Below are 12,104 nucleotides of genomic sequence, written 5' to 3'. Positions count from 1 at the left end.
TGCTCCCCCTGTGCAGCAGTAGCCTTTCTCCCTTCCTTTTACCTCCCCCCTGTCCAGGAGCACCCCTTCCCTGCTCCCCCTCTAGAATGCGTTGCCAGAGGATGTGGTAAAAGTGGTTAATGTAGCTGGTTTTAAAAAAGGTTTGCACAAGTTCCTGGAGGAAAAGTCCATAAACTGCTGTTGAGACAGACATGGGAGAAGCCACTGCTTGCCCTGGATTGGTGGCATGGAATGTTGCTACTATTTAGGTTTTTGCCAGGCACTTGTGACTTGGATTGGCTTCCGTGAAGACGGGATACCGGGCTAGATGGACCATTGGTCTGACTCAGTAAGGTTGTTCTTATTGACCCCAATTTTAGCAATCTCTGAAACAGCTCTGAATGATTAACTTTATCAAAGACTGCACTCAAATCAAAATAGAAAAGCAAAATGATTTTCCCATAGTATAAAGAAAGGGCTCCTTTTATAAAGGCGCACTACAATACTGCACGCGCTAAATGCTAGCGCCTCCATAGAGCTTGCATTAGTATTTTTCATTTAGCGCGTGATTAGCATGCGCTAAAAATGCTAGCGCACCTTAGTAAAAGGAGCCCTAAATCTTATGTCATTGAACACTGAAACCATGACCTTTCTGGAAAACACTCTTCCCTTTCTCCCCCCAAAATCCAACGACTGCCTATACTGTACACAATTTTTTTTTCAGTGAATTTCTCCATGAAGGGAAGCTGAGAGATTAGGTGATAAAATGACAAATTATGGCAATCCAAGCCACTTTTAGCTTCAAAAATGCGAGAATATACCCTCAGGTCAATGATATGCTCATCAGGGAAGCAAGAAATGGAATGGCCCAAATATTACCTTGTTTAAGTTTCCCGGTCATCACGTATTTATTATTTTGTAAGTGGCTAAAAACATTCATACTGTATTTAATTGATGATTACTAGGCTGTTTATGATTAGACTGTTCTTTTTGTAAGTCGCTCTGGACCTTTTTAGGGATTTTGCGACTCAACAAGTCTTAGAATAGATTAGGATCTAATTGACAAGATCTTGCCCTCTTGTCCTTCAATAGATCATTTACTTCCTGCCATAGGCACCAGCTTTGTGGATGCTGTGGGTGCTACAGCACCCCCAATATTCTTTCCAACACTGCCCAATTATCATATGTGATATCTTCTGATGCAGAGGTGCAGGAGAAAACAGGAAGAAAGCCTGTGGCTCTGCAGTCCAGTAGTCAGACATTCCTTAGGTAGCTTAGAACAGTGTTCTTCAACCATCGGTCCATAGACCGGTGCCGGTCCACAGAAATTTCCTACCGGTCCACAGGGCCAGCATGTGCATCAGGCCCAAAACAGTGTTCTTCAACCGCCGGTCCACGGTGCGCTCGATGTGGCATTATCTTCGAACCAGCTCCCTCTTCCTCACTGATTCAGTGCACAAAGCCATGGGCAGTGGCTCCTATGCATGCCCTGCGCCTGAACTGGAAGCCTTCTCTCTGACATTGCAACGTCAGAGGGAAGGTTTCCAGATGAGGCACGGGACGCACAAGGAGCTGCTACCCGCAGCTTTGTGCACTGCATCAATGAGGAAGAGGGAGCCGGCCTGAAGATAATACCGGGGGTGGCATAAAATGGCCAGGCGGGAGCAGGCCAGAAGGTAAAGCATAGCATGAGGGAGGGAGACAACAAAGGTAGGGGGGAATGATTTTATTTTTTAATTTAGTGATTGAATTATGTCAATTTTGAGAATTTACATCTGCTGTCAGTGTGCTTTGTGTAGTTTAATTTTGTGGTTAACCATTATATGTTGTTAATAAGATTATATTGCATATCTGTGAAAAATGAATGAAAAAAATTATTACAATTAGTAATAATTGTATTCTGGGGGCGAGGTCTGGGGTGGAGATTGGGTAGAGATGGGCGGGGTCAGGCCCACGACTTAGCCCAGTGTTCTTCAACCGCTGGTCCACGGACTGATGCTGGTCCACAGAATAATTCTTTTATTTCTGCCGGTCCATAGGTGTAAAAAGGTTGAAAAACACTGGCTTAGAAGACACCGTTGGTCAGATTTTCCTTAGGCAGCAGGGGGAAAGCAGGACTGAAGGTTGGTGTCTCCTAAGCCACAGTTCTTCAACCGCCGGTCTGCAAAAAAATCTTGCCGGTCCGTGAAGGATTCGGGTCCCCACTGCAGCAAAAAGTGCCGGCATCAGCTGACATGCAACTTCCTGTTGCCGTCGCTATGCCGGCACTCCTGCCTTCCACTACCGACTCCTGCCACGTATGTTTCCTGCTCCAGCCTTTGTCTCCGCAGCCCCAGACAAGCAGCAGCAGCTCTGTATGCTTTTAACTTCGGCACAGAGCTGCCCCTAAGAAGTATTTTAGCGCAGTTTTATGAGGCAGCCTCAGGGCCTTTGGTAGGCCGGCCCGCTTCGATGATGCAATGTGGGCCGGCCTACCAAAGGCTCCGAGGCTGCCTCATGAAACCGCGCTAAAATACTGTTTAGGGGCAGCTGTGTGCCAAAGTTAAAAGCACACAGAGCTGCCGCTAGCCTACATAAAGGAAACATTTGCTGGAGAGGGAAGGAGGGAAGGGAGAAGGGGTACTCCTGGACAAGGGAGGGGAAGGGGATTCTGCTGACAGGTGAGAAGGGGAAGGGAAGAGAGTTCAAGTTTCAAGTTTATTAGGATTTTATATACCGCCTATCAAGGTTATCTAAGCGGTTTTTACAATCAGGTACTCAAGCATTTTCCCTCTCTGTCCCGGTGGGCTCACAATCTATCTAACGTACCTGGGGATATGGAGGATTAAGTGACTTGCCCAGGGTCACAAGGAGCAGTGCGGGGTTTGAACCCACAACCCCAGGGTGCTGAGGCTGTAGATCCAACCACTGCGCCACACACAGTTACTGTTGGATAAGGGGAGGAAGAAAGGGAGAAGGTACTGCTGGACAGGGGAGGAGGAACAATGGAAGGAAACAGCTGGCAGGGAGATTAGAGGAGGGGGAAGGAGTCAGGATGGAATGGAGAGATCAGATGAGGGAAAGGGGAGAGACAGAGGAATGACAAAGTAGAGATAGATTGTTGCTGGGAAGGGGGGTCAGATGAGAAATAAGGAAAGAGGGACAAAGATGCTAGATCTGGTGTAGGAGAGAGGGGCATAGAAAGAACGCAGATACCATATGGAAGGGGGAGAGGGTAGACAGTGGATGGAAGAGAGTGAAAAGACGATGAAAGCAGAAACCAGAGACGACAAAAGGTAGAAAAAAATAATTTTATTTCTATCTTGTGATTAGAATATATCAGATTTAAAATATGTATCCTGCTAGAGTTGATGTTAGACATAACTGGGGAGTGCAAAGCCCAGGCAATGCATCTTTAGCTTCCAGCTGGCTTAGAGCTCTCTCTGACCAGGAGGCAGTTGCCCTAGTTGCACTCCCCCTAACACCATTCCTGCCATGTGTGACTGCGGTATTCTGCTAGCATGATATTTGTGTAGCATTCTGTAATAATTTGGCTTATTCAGTTTTCTTGATAGTAGAGGGGATATATGTGAAGGGGAGGGGAGTCGGGGGTTTTGTTGATCCTTGCCCTGTATTATTTATATTTATAAAATGACAATTGTACAGAATATTGTTTCTTTTATACTTTAATAAAATATGTTCAATATAAAATCATAACTATTTGAGGCTTGTGTGGATAGGATCAGATGGTTAACGGGACCGAGCTCGCGGGGACGGGGCGGTAATGGGGTTTTTAAAAATTTTAGTCTTATTAGTTTGCTGGTCCACGAAATAATTATTTTATTTCCGCCGGTCCATAGGTATAAAAAGGTTGAAGAACACTGTCCTAAGCTACTGGTCCTGCTTCCTCTACAGCTTATTGGCTGGTTAAGAAGTATCTGAGCATGGAAAGAAAGCAGCTGGGTCCATTTTTTGCGTAGCTGCTGGTATCTGCTTTTTTTGTTCCAATCTTGCTGTTACTGAGATAAATAAGGTATTTTCATTAGAAGGATGGACAAAGATTGTGAAATCATGAACACCATGAACTGGAAATCTCCCTTTCTCTTGGCAGCTCTGTTATTGAGAGGGGCTATTGGCGGGGTTTGAACTAAGGGGGGAAGGGAGACTAGTACTGTTCCCATTCCTCACAAAAATTAAAAATATTATTCCCCTTTATTTCCCACAAGAGGTTGAAATGGTGAGGGCTCTGGGCTACGAGAGCCTAAAAAAAAAAGTAGCATAGCAGCAGCAAGAAGAGGTGGCAATAAATCGCTGACAAAGCTGGAGGGAGGAGAAGAGATATAATGTCTCTCAAAGTTTCTGCGTTTCTTGGTCTGGCTTCCTGGTATTCTTCCTGTTTAATTGCTGAATCCTTGCTCCCCCTCATGGCTCTTGGTAAAACTCTGTAGCTGTCTCCCAAGTCTCAGTTCCCTGAGCTGCATGCTTGTTCCTTGGTCAACGGAGCAATATTATGCAGGCAGCCCAGAACATAGTGGCTTAGTATGGGCTAGTGGAGTATGTTTTCACACTCAACATGTAATCTCTGAGGTTTCAAACTGTGACTCTTGCTGGACTTCCAGGGTGCAGGCAAAGGGTGGTCATTGGCCCAGAATCTGTGGGGGAAGTTCTCTAGTGCAAAAGGGGATGAGAAACCAGTGCCAGAAAACAAGAATGTTATATTTTGACATTTAATAGATGGTCCCTGCTCAGAAGAGCTTACAATCTAACTTGGACAGACAGACATGACATATAGGGTTGGGGATAGGAGTTAAAAGCAGTCTCGAAGAGGAAGATTTTTAACTTGGACTTGAACACCATCCCCCTGGCCATCAATTAAGCAATAATACAAACTTACACTAAATTATTTCAAGTCTAGCCCAATACACCAGACTGCTTATACTAGGAGACATAAATCTTCCCCTTGAAATCTCTGATAATAATGCCATTTGCTACTTCAAACTGTTACTTGAAGACTGCCAAATAGATCTCAAAACATCAGGTCCAACACATGAAAAAGGCCATACCCTTGACTTCATTGCCTCTACACACCCATGTCTCATCACCAATACTTACTGGTCCCGGTACACTGGTCAGACCATTATCTCCTTTCATTCAACCTGCGTCTCCACCTGGCAAACACAACCAACAATTCCTGCTACTCTAATTAACAGTAAAAGGCAGAATAAACCCTACCCAAATCTGGAACAAAGTCGCTATCTCACTAAAGATTTCAACAGCAGGCTGAACAGCTCTTTTCGGGAGCCCGCTCCACCGAGGCGTGTGTGCACCGCTCCACCCCTCCCCTGAGCCAGTGGGGATAAAGATTTCAACAGCGGGTTGAACAGCTCTTTTCGGGAGCCCGCTCCACCGAGGCGTGTGAGCACCACTGTGCCCCTCCCCTGAGCCAGCGTGGATAAAGATTTCAACAGCGTTACTGAACAGCTGTTTTCTGGAGCCCGCTCCACCGAGGCATGTGAGCACCGCTCCGCCCCTCCCCCGAGCCAGCGAGGATAAAGATTTAAACAACAGCGCCAACGGCGCACAGCCGTTCGGTGTGCAGCTAAGGAGCGCAGCAAAGGCGCGTACGCCTTAGTGAGCACCTTTGTGAAGCGTCCTCTGTGAAGCGACCTCACAGATCGGTCCTAGCGCATAACAAGACGAAGCAGACGAAGAGCCTTACGGATTTCACATTTTTTTCCCAGATGTTCTGCAGGGCAGTCGGTCCTCCCACCTGCCCCCCACCATCTCCAGCGTCCCACGTCGAGTCCAACGACTTCAGGGCTCCCAAACCGCCTCCCTTCTTACTAGGCCGGGTGTGTGAGCATGCTCCGCCCCCAGAAACGACCCAGGAACCCTAATCCCGCAGCAGCTAGAGCTGACCAACTGCTACCGCCCTCCTGCCTACTACTACCACCAGAATAAGGGAAGTAAAACCTATCAGAACCACTACCTCTACCAAACCTATTACATCCGCATCCATTCCCTGTGCATATCTTAATACTAGATCTGTCAGGAATAAGGCTTTCCTAATTAAAGATTGGATCATCAGCAAGCAAATAGCCTGCCTCTTTCTAACCGAAACATGGCTATTGTCTGAAGATGATACAATAATAATTGATCTCCTACCAGATAACTTTAAAATCCTTACGCTAAACCGCGAAGGAAAGAAAGGAGGAGGATTAGCAATTATTCTTAAAGAAGGATTTGAGTTTGAACTATTGGATTCCAAAGTGACCAACCAACTAGAAATTTTAGCCTGTAAAATCAGTAACAATCAACTAGAAGAATCCCTATCTTGCATATTATTCTATACCCCACCAAAAAGCTGGCCAAAAGCCAAAGAGGACTTCTGTGAATTGTCCTACATAATTCAATTGGCCCTTCCTACAATATCATCGCAGGAGACATAAACATACATCTAGATGAAGAGGACAATACAGACACGAAAGAGTTTAAAAACTTTCTATCCCTACTTAACTACAACCTCCCTGTACCCGCACAAACACATGAAAAAGGCCATCATTTAGATGTGGTAGCCATGTCCACAAAGGAAATCCTAAACCTTGTCATCTCTCTACCTGAAGGCACCTGGTGTCATGATATCTGATCTGACCATTTTACTTACTATTTCAAGTTAATCTGGTCTCATCAAAAATCTAAAACACGTCCGATGATAAAAAGAGAACATCACACAGGAGGTTTTATTAATCCAGAAGAATACTGGTCACAATATGAACTGCAAGCGGAGATAGATGAAGGAGTCGATTTCTAGGATCACTGGATGACAACCAGCACATCCATTTTAGATAAAATTGCCCCTAAACTTAATAGCAAAAGCAGTGCAAATAAATATAACAAATGGTTCGACAGCGAACTTCTAAAAATGAAACAACTAGCTAGACGACTGAAAAGAATTTGGAACAAAACAGGAGAATTGGCAGACCGTAACAAATGGAGAGCCAATATAAAAAGCTACAAACAACTGATAAAAGATAAACGTAAAGCATTCTACTCTACCAAAATCAACTTATCTTGCAATGGTTCACAAGGAATCAGTACAAAAGAGCTGTTCAACTTGATCATGAATTTATTTGACACCACTTACTACACTCTACCCGTACACAACATTAAGTTACCCTCTGCGAATGATTTAGCACTGCATTTCAATTCAAAAATTAAAAACCTAAGAAACAACTGTTCAACAAATGACCCCAGTGATCATCAAATAGCTAACATACAAGGAAATGAAATACCAGCAGATATGATCTGGAGTTCCTTTCAAGACTTAGAATGGAATGATTATACCAAACTATATAACAAATACTCTAAATCATATTGCATTCTGGACTCATGTCCCCCGGAAATTATGAAAGCGGCACCATTAGAATTTAAACTATCGTTGCTACACTACTTAGCCCATAACCTAAAAAATGGGAAGTTCCTCACTAACAACGGTCACATAATAATAACCCCAATCCTAAAAAATAGTAAAGAATCATCAGCTCTAGTAACTAACTACAGACCAGTAGCATCCATTCCTGGTTTAGACCTTTATTTAGTAGGGAGACAGTAATAGCGGCTATCCTAGATAATCTGCGTCTATTATTTAGCAAGGTCCTCAATGCCCTGATCATGCAATTTGATATGAGCTCTGCCTTTGATCTAGTAGACCATGGGAAAATGCTACAATGCCTAGACGCTATTGGTATCAGGGATGAGGTGTTGAACTGGTTTCGTGGTTTCCTTATGTCCCGTACTTATCAGGTACGTTTCAATTATGATCTCTCCGATACCTGGAGCAATCCATCCGGTGTGCCGCAAGGGTCACCGCTATCCCCATTGTTTTTCAATGTCTACATGTCCTCACTGGGTGTGCAATTAACCCAGCTGGTGATAAAATTATTCAATTACGCAGACGACTTTACGATTATCATCCCATTTGCTAACTCTATCTCAGAAACTATTCCCAAAGCATCAGAAGCTATAAATTTGATGGAGCAATGGATGACTGACTTCAAGCTCAAACTTAATTCAGAAAAAACGAAATTTTTTGTTGCTTCGCCATACCCGCTTGACACCAAAACACCACTATGCATCAATAAACTTAGTTACCCTATTCAGTCTACCATGAAGATACTGGGTGTAACTCTGGATCAATGCCTAACCATGAAAGACCAGGTGGACTCTTTAATCAGAAGGGTTTTTTCACTCTCTGGAAACTTAGATTTATCAAATCATATTTTGATACGTCAACATTCAGAATCCTGGTACAATCCCTCGTACTAAGTCAACTTGTTTACTGTAACATCGTCTATTTAGCAATTTCCCAAAAGAATATGCAACGTTTACAATTAATGCAAAATGCAGTGGTCAGACTAATCTTCGGGCTAAAGAAATTTGATCACATGACACCTTACTACAGGCGTTGCACTGGCTACCGATGGAAGCACGCGTAAAGTTTAAGTTCGCTTGCCTCTGCTTTAAAGTACTATACAGACTAGCCCCTAAATACATAACTGACCTTTTCTTCTTCTCAGCCAACAGACACAAGAAAAGCTCATACTTGAACTTCGTTTCCCCCATAGTTAGAGGATGTAAACTGAAAACACACCATGAACACCTTCTCTCACATCAGGCAGCATTATGGGGTAAAGATCTAGAACAATTGCTTTCGCCCACTACTTATGAGGAATTCAGGAAGCGCCTAAAAACATATCTGTTCCTGAAATATCTAGACAGCTGACCCGTACAAATCTTTCTCCTCAATACGGTTCTCTTGACTTATTAACCACTTTCCTTCACCTCTTAAGTTCAATCAATTTGTACCTTCTTTTAATCTTTTGTAAACCGCATAGAACTTCACGGTACTGCGGTATATAAACTGTTATTATTATTATTAAATCTTACTACTGACTTGACCAATGCAATGTTGTCAAATTGAAACAAATCATTCAAAAACACCCTTGACTCTCTTGCCCCTTTACACCACCACAGTGTAAAATGCACTAAACCCTCCCCATGGTTCACAGAAACACTGAGGAAAGGAAAACAAATCTGTTGAAGACTGGAAAGACAATGACAGAAAAGTAAAATGAGAGCAGTGATTAACAAATTCAAATTTTATATTGCTGAGGCTAAGAAAAACTATTACACCCAAGAAATAGAAACTAAAACCCTTGACAACAAGAAATTATTTTGCCTTGTACGCAACCTTACAGCACCACCGGAGAAGGGCACTTATGAACATCAGTCAACCAACAGCCCATGATCTCACAGACTTCTTCCTCAGTGAGATCAGAACTCAAAGATCAAGAACAGAATTTAAAAAAAAAACAAAAAAACAAACTTACTTTGCCCCAGAAACTATATACACCATTCCCAAAAACTCCAGTGACCCCTGCACAGAGGACCAGATATGGAACACCTTCTCTCTAGTAACAACATGTGAATCAGTGAGTCTTCTAAAGAAACTATCTGCCAACAACAGCCATCTTGACAATTGCCCCTTATACTTATTACTGGTAGCTATACCATCTGAAGTAATCATCACCTGGATCACCAAATTCCTAAACACCAAATTTCTAAATCAGGGCTAACTCCCAGCTGAAATAGGAAAAATAGCTCTCGCACCCATACCAAAATCACAAAATACTGATCTATCTATCCCCTCAAATTACAGACCCATAGCAGGCAACGCCATACTTAGCAATCTCCTTGAAACTCATGTTTGTAAGCAACTCACACACTACATGGAATGGTACTCCAGCCTAAATCCCTCTCAGGGCTAGATGCACAAAACAGTCATCAAGACCATGTAAATCGCTGTTGGCTGATTTTTTGGCCAACTCTGGAACAGTAATTGATGCATCAACAAATCTACATGCAAATTATTTGCATGGAGGTTCATGGTAATCCCCGTTTGATCAGTCATTCTGAGAGCGACTGACACATGGACAGGGCCGTTTTGGGGGAAGCCCCTCAGCTGTTGTTTTTTTTTTTTTTTTAAATGGCACAGATATTGTGCGTGTGTTACACAAGCACAATATCTGTCTCATTATTTAAAATAATGCCGTGCCGGCCCCCTCCCGCCAATGAGGTCACTCCTCTAGACCCTCCCCTAATGTGGCAGCGAAAATTGGCAGGAGGGATGTCCACTCCCTCCTATCACTGGATGCTCCTCCGACCCTATACCTTTGTGAGAAGTTGAGAGCATGAAGGATGCTCAGCACCTACTGCTCTGAGGTCCGCCAGTCCAAAATGGCAGGTCTTCCCCTCCTCGATGCATCATGTGGTTTCCACCAGAAGAGGCCTTTGGCATCCATAAGCATCCCTATGCATCTCCGTAGGCATGAGACAAATGCTCTAAATGTAGGCCTGTAAAATGCTGGCCTACATTTAAGGCATCTGTTAGAAAAAAAAAGACGTGATTTATTAAAGGACACCGATGTGTGATCGACACGCAATCAGCGACCACCGAGATTGGCGTCCTTTAGAGAATCAGATCCAAAAAGTGTATCTGAATTCAAGAAAGCTTGAGACAAGTATGTTGTATCTCTAAGGGAGAGGAAGAGATAGTACAGTAGATGGCATGGTTAGGCATAGTTAGTAGAGAATGACACGGGGAAAAACTTTATCACCATTCCCACCCTATCCCCGTGAGCTCAGTCCCCATCCCCACCCTGCAAATTGTTAGATCGCACCCACACAAGCCTCGAATAATTATGATTTTATACTGAACTTATTTTATTAAAGTATAAAAAGAGACTATTCTGTACAATTGTCATTTTATGAACACAAATAATACAGAGCAAGGATCAACAAAACCCCTGTCTCCCCTCCCTTTCACAAATATCCCCTCCACTATTGTGAAAACTGAACAAACCAAATTACTACAGAATGCTACATAGAAAAATCAATAGGTCACACATGTCAGGAATGTTGGGGAGTGCAACTAGGGCAAGTGCCCCCTGGTCAGAAAGAGAGCCCTAAGCCAGCTGAAAGCTAAAGAAGCACAGCCTGGGCTTTGCGGTTCCCAGTTATGTCTAATACCAGCTCTAGCAGGATACATATTTCAAATCTGAAATATTCTAATCACAAAATATAAAATAATTTTTTTTCCTACCTTTTGTTGTCTGGCAATTTTATTCTTCAAATCAAATTGGTCTCGGGCTTAGGTTTTGGGTTCCTTTTGTCTTCATCGTGGCATGGCTGGCTCCTGAAGGTAAAATAGGCAAAAGAGGAGCTGGGGAGGAGATGCCAAGTCTGACACGGGTGCAATTTATTTTTTACCACAGGAACAAGACTTTTCACCGCTTCCACGGGGCAGTGAAAGGTCTTGTCCTCATTCCCGCGGGGCAGTGAAAGGTCTTGTCCCCATTCCTGTGGTAAACCAATTGCAAATGTCCCCATTACTGCGGTGACCATGGTTTACCGCAGTAAATGGTCCCCGTGCCATTCTGTACTAGGTAGACCATATGGTCTTTATCTACTCTCATTTTTCTATGTTTCTATTTATCTCCATCTGCTGGTAGGAGGAGATAACTTGTGCAGAACTGTAGCCAACTAAAAGAATGAAAATTATCAGGTCAGACAAGGTGTGGCAAATTTGGACTACAAGGAATGCCTCGAAAAACTGGGTTTATTCACCCTCGAGAAGAGAAGACTGAGAGGGGATATGATAGAGACTTTTAAAATACTAAAAGGTTTTGACAAAATAGAGCAAGAAGCATCGTTGTTCACATTGTCTAATGTGACTCGGACAAGAGGTCATGGTCTGAAACTGAGGGGCAACAGGCCCAAGACTAATGTCAGGAAGTTCTGTTTCACACAGCGAGTGGTGAACGCTTGGAGGAGGTTGTGAGGGAGACCACCATTCTGGGATTCAAGGGCAAATTGGATGCACACCTTCTTGCGAATCACATTGAAGGATATGGGTAAACAGGGTCTCCATCTGGGAGCACCTAGCTTGGCCTCCGCGTGTGCGGGTCGCCGGACTAGATTGACCTAAGGTCTGATCCGGTGAAGGCATTTCTTATGTTCTTATGTTATGTTCTTATGTTCTCAATACTGTGATCTTGATGCATGCAAACAAGTTACTGCAAAATGCT

Source organism: Geotrypetes seraphini, chromosome 2 (assembly GCF_902459505.1).
Source record: "Geotrypetes seraphini chromosome 2, aGeoSer1.1, whole genome shotgun sequence".
NCBI lineage: Eukaryota > Metazoa > Chordata > Amphibia > Gymnophiona > Dermophiidae > Geotrypetes > Geotrypetes seraphini.
This window is presented reverse-complemented; position numbering follows the sequence as displayed.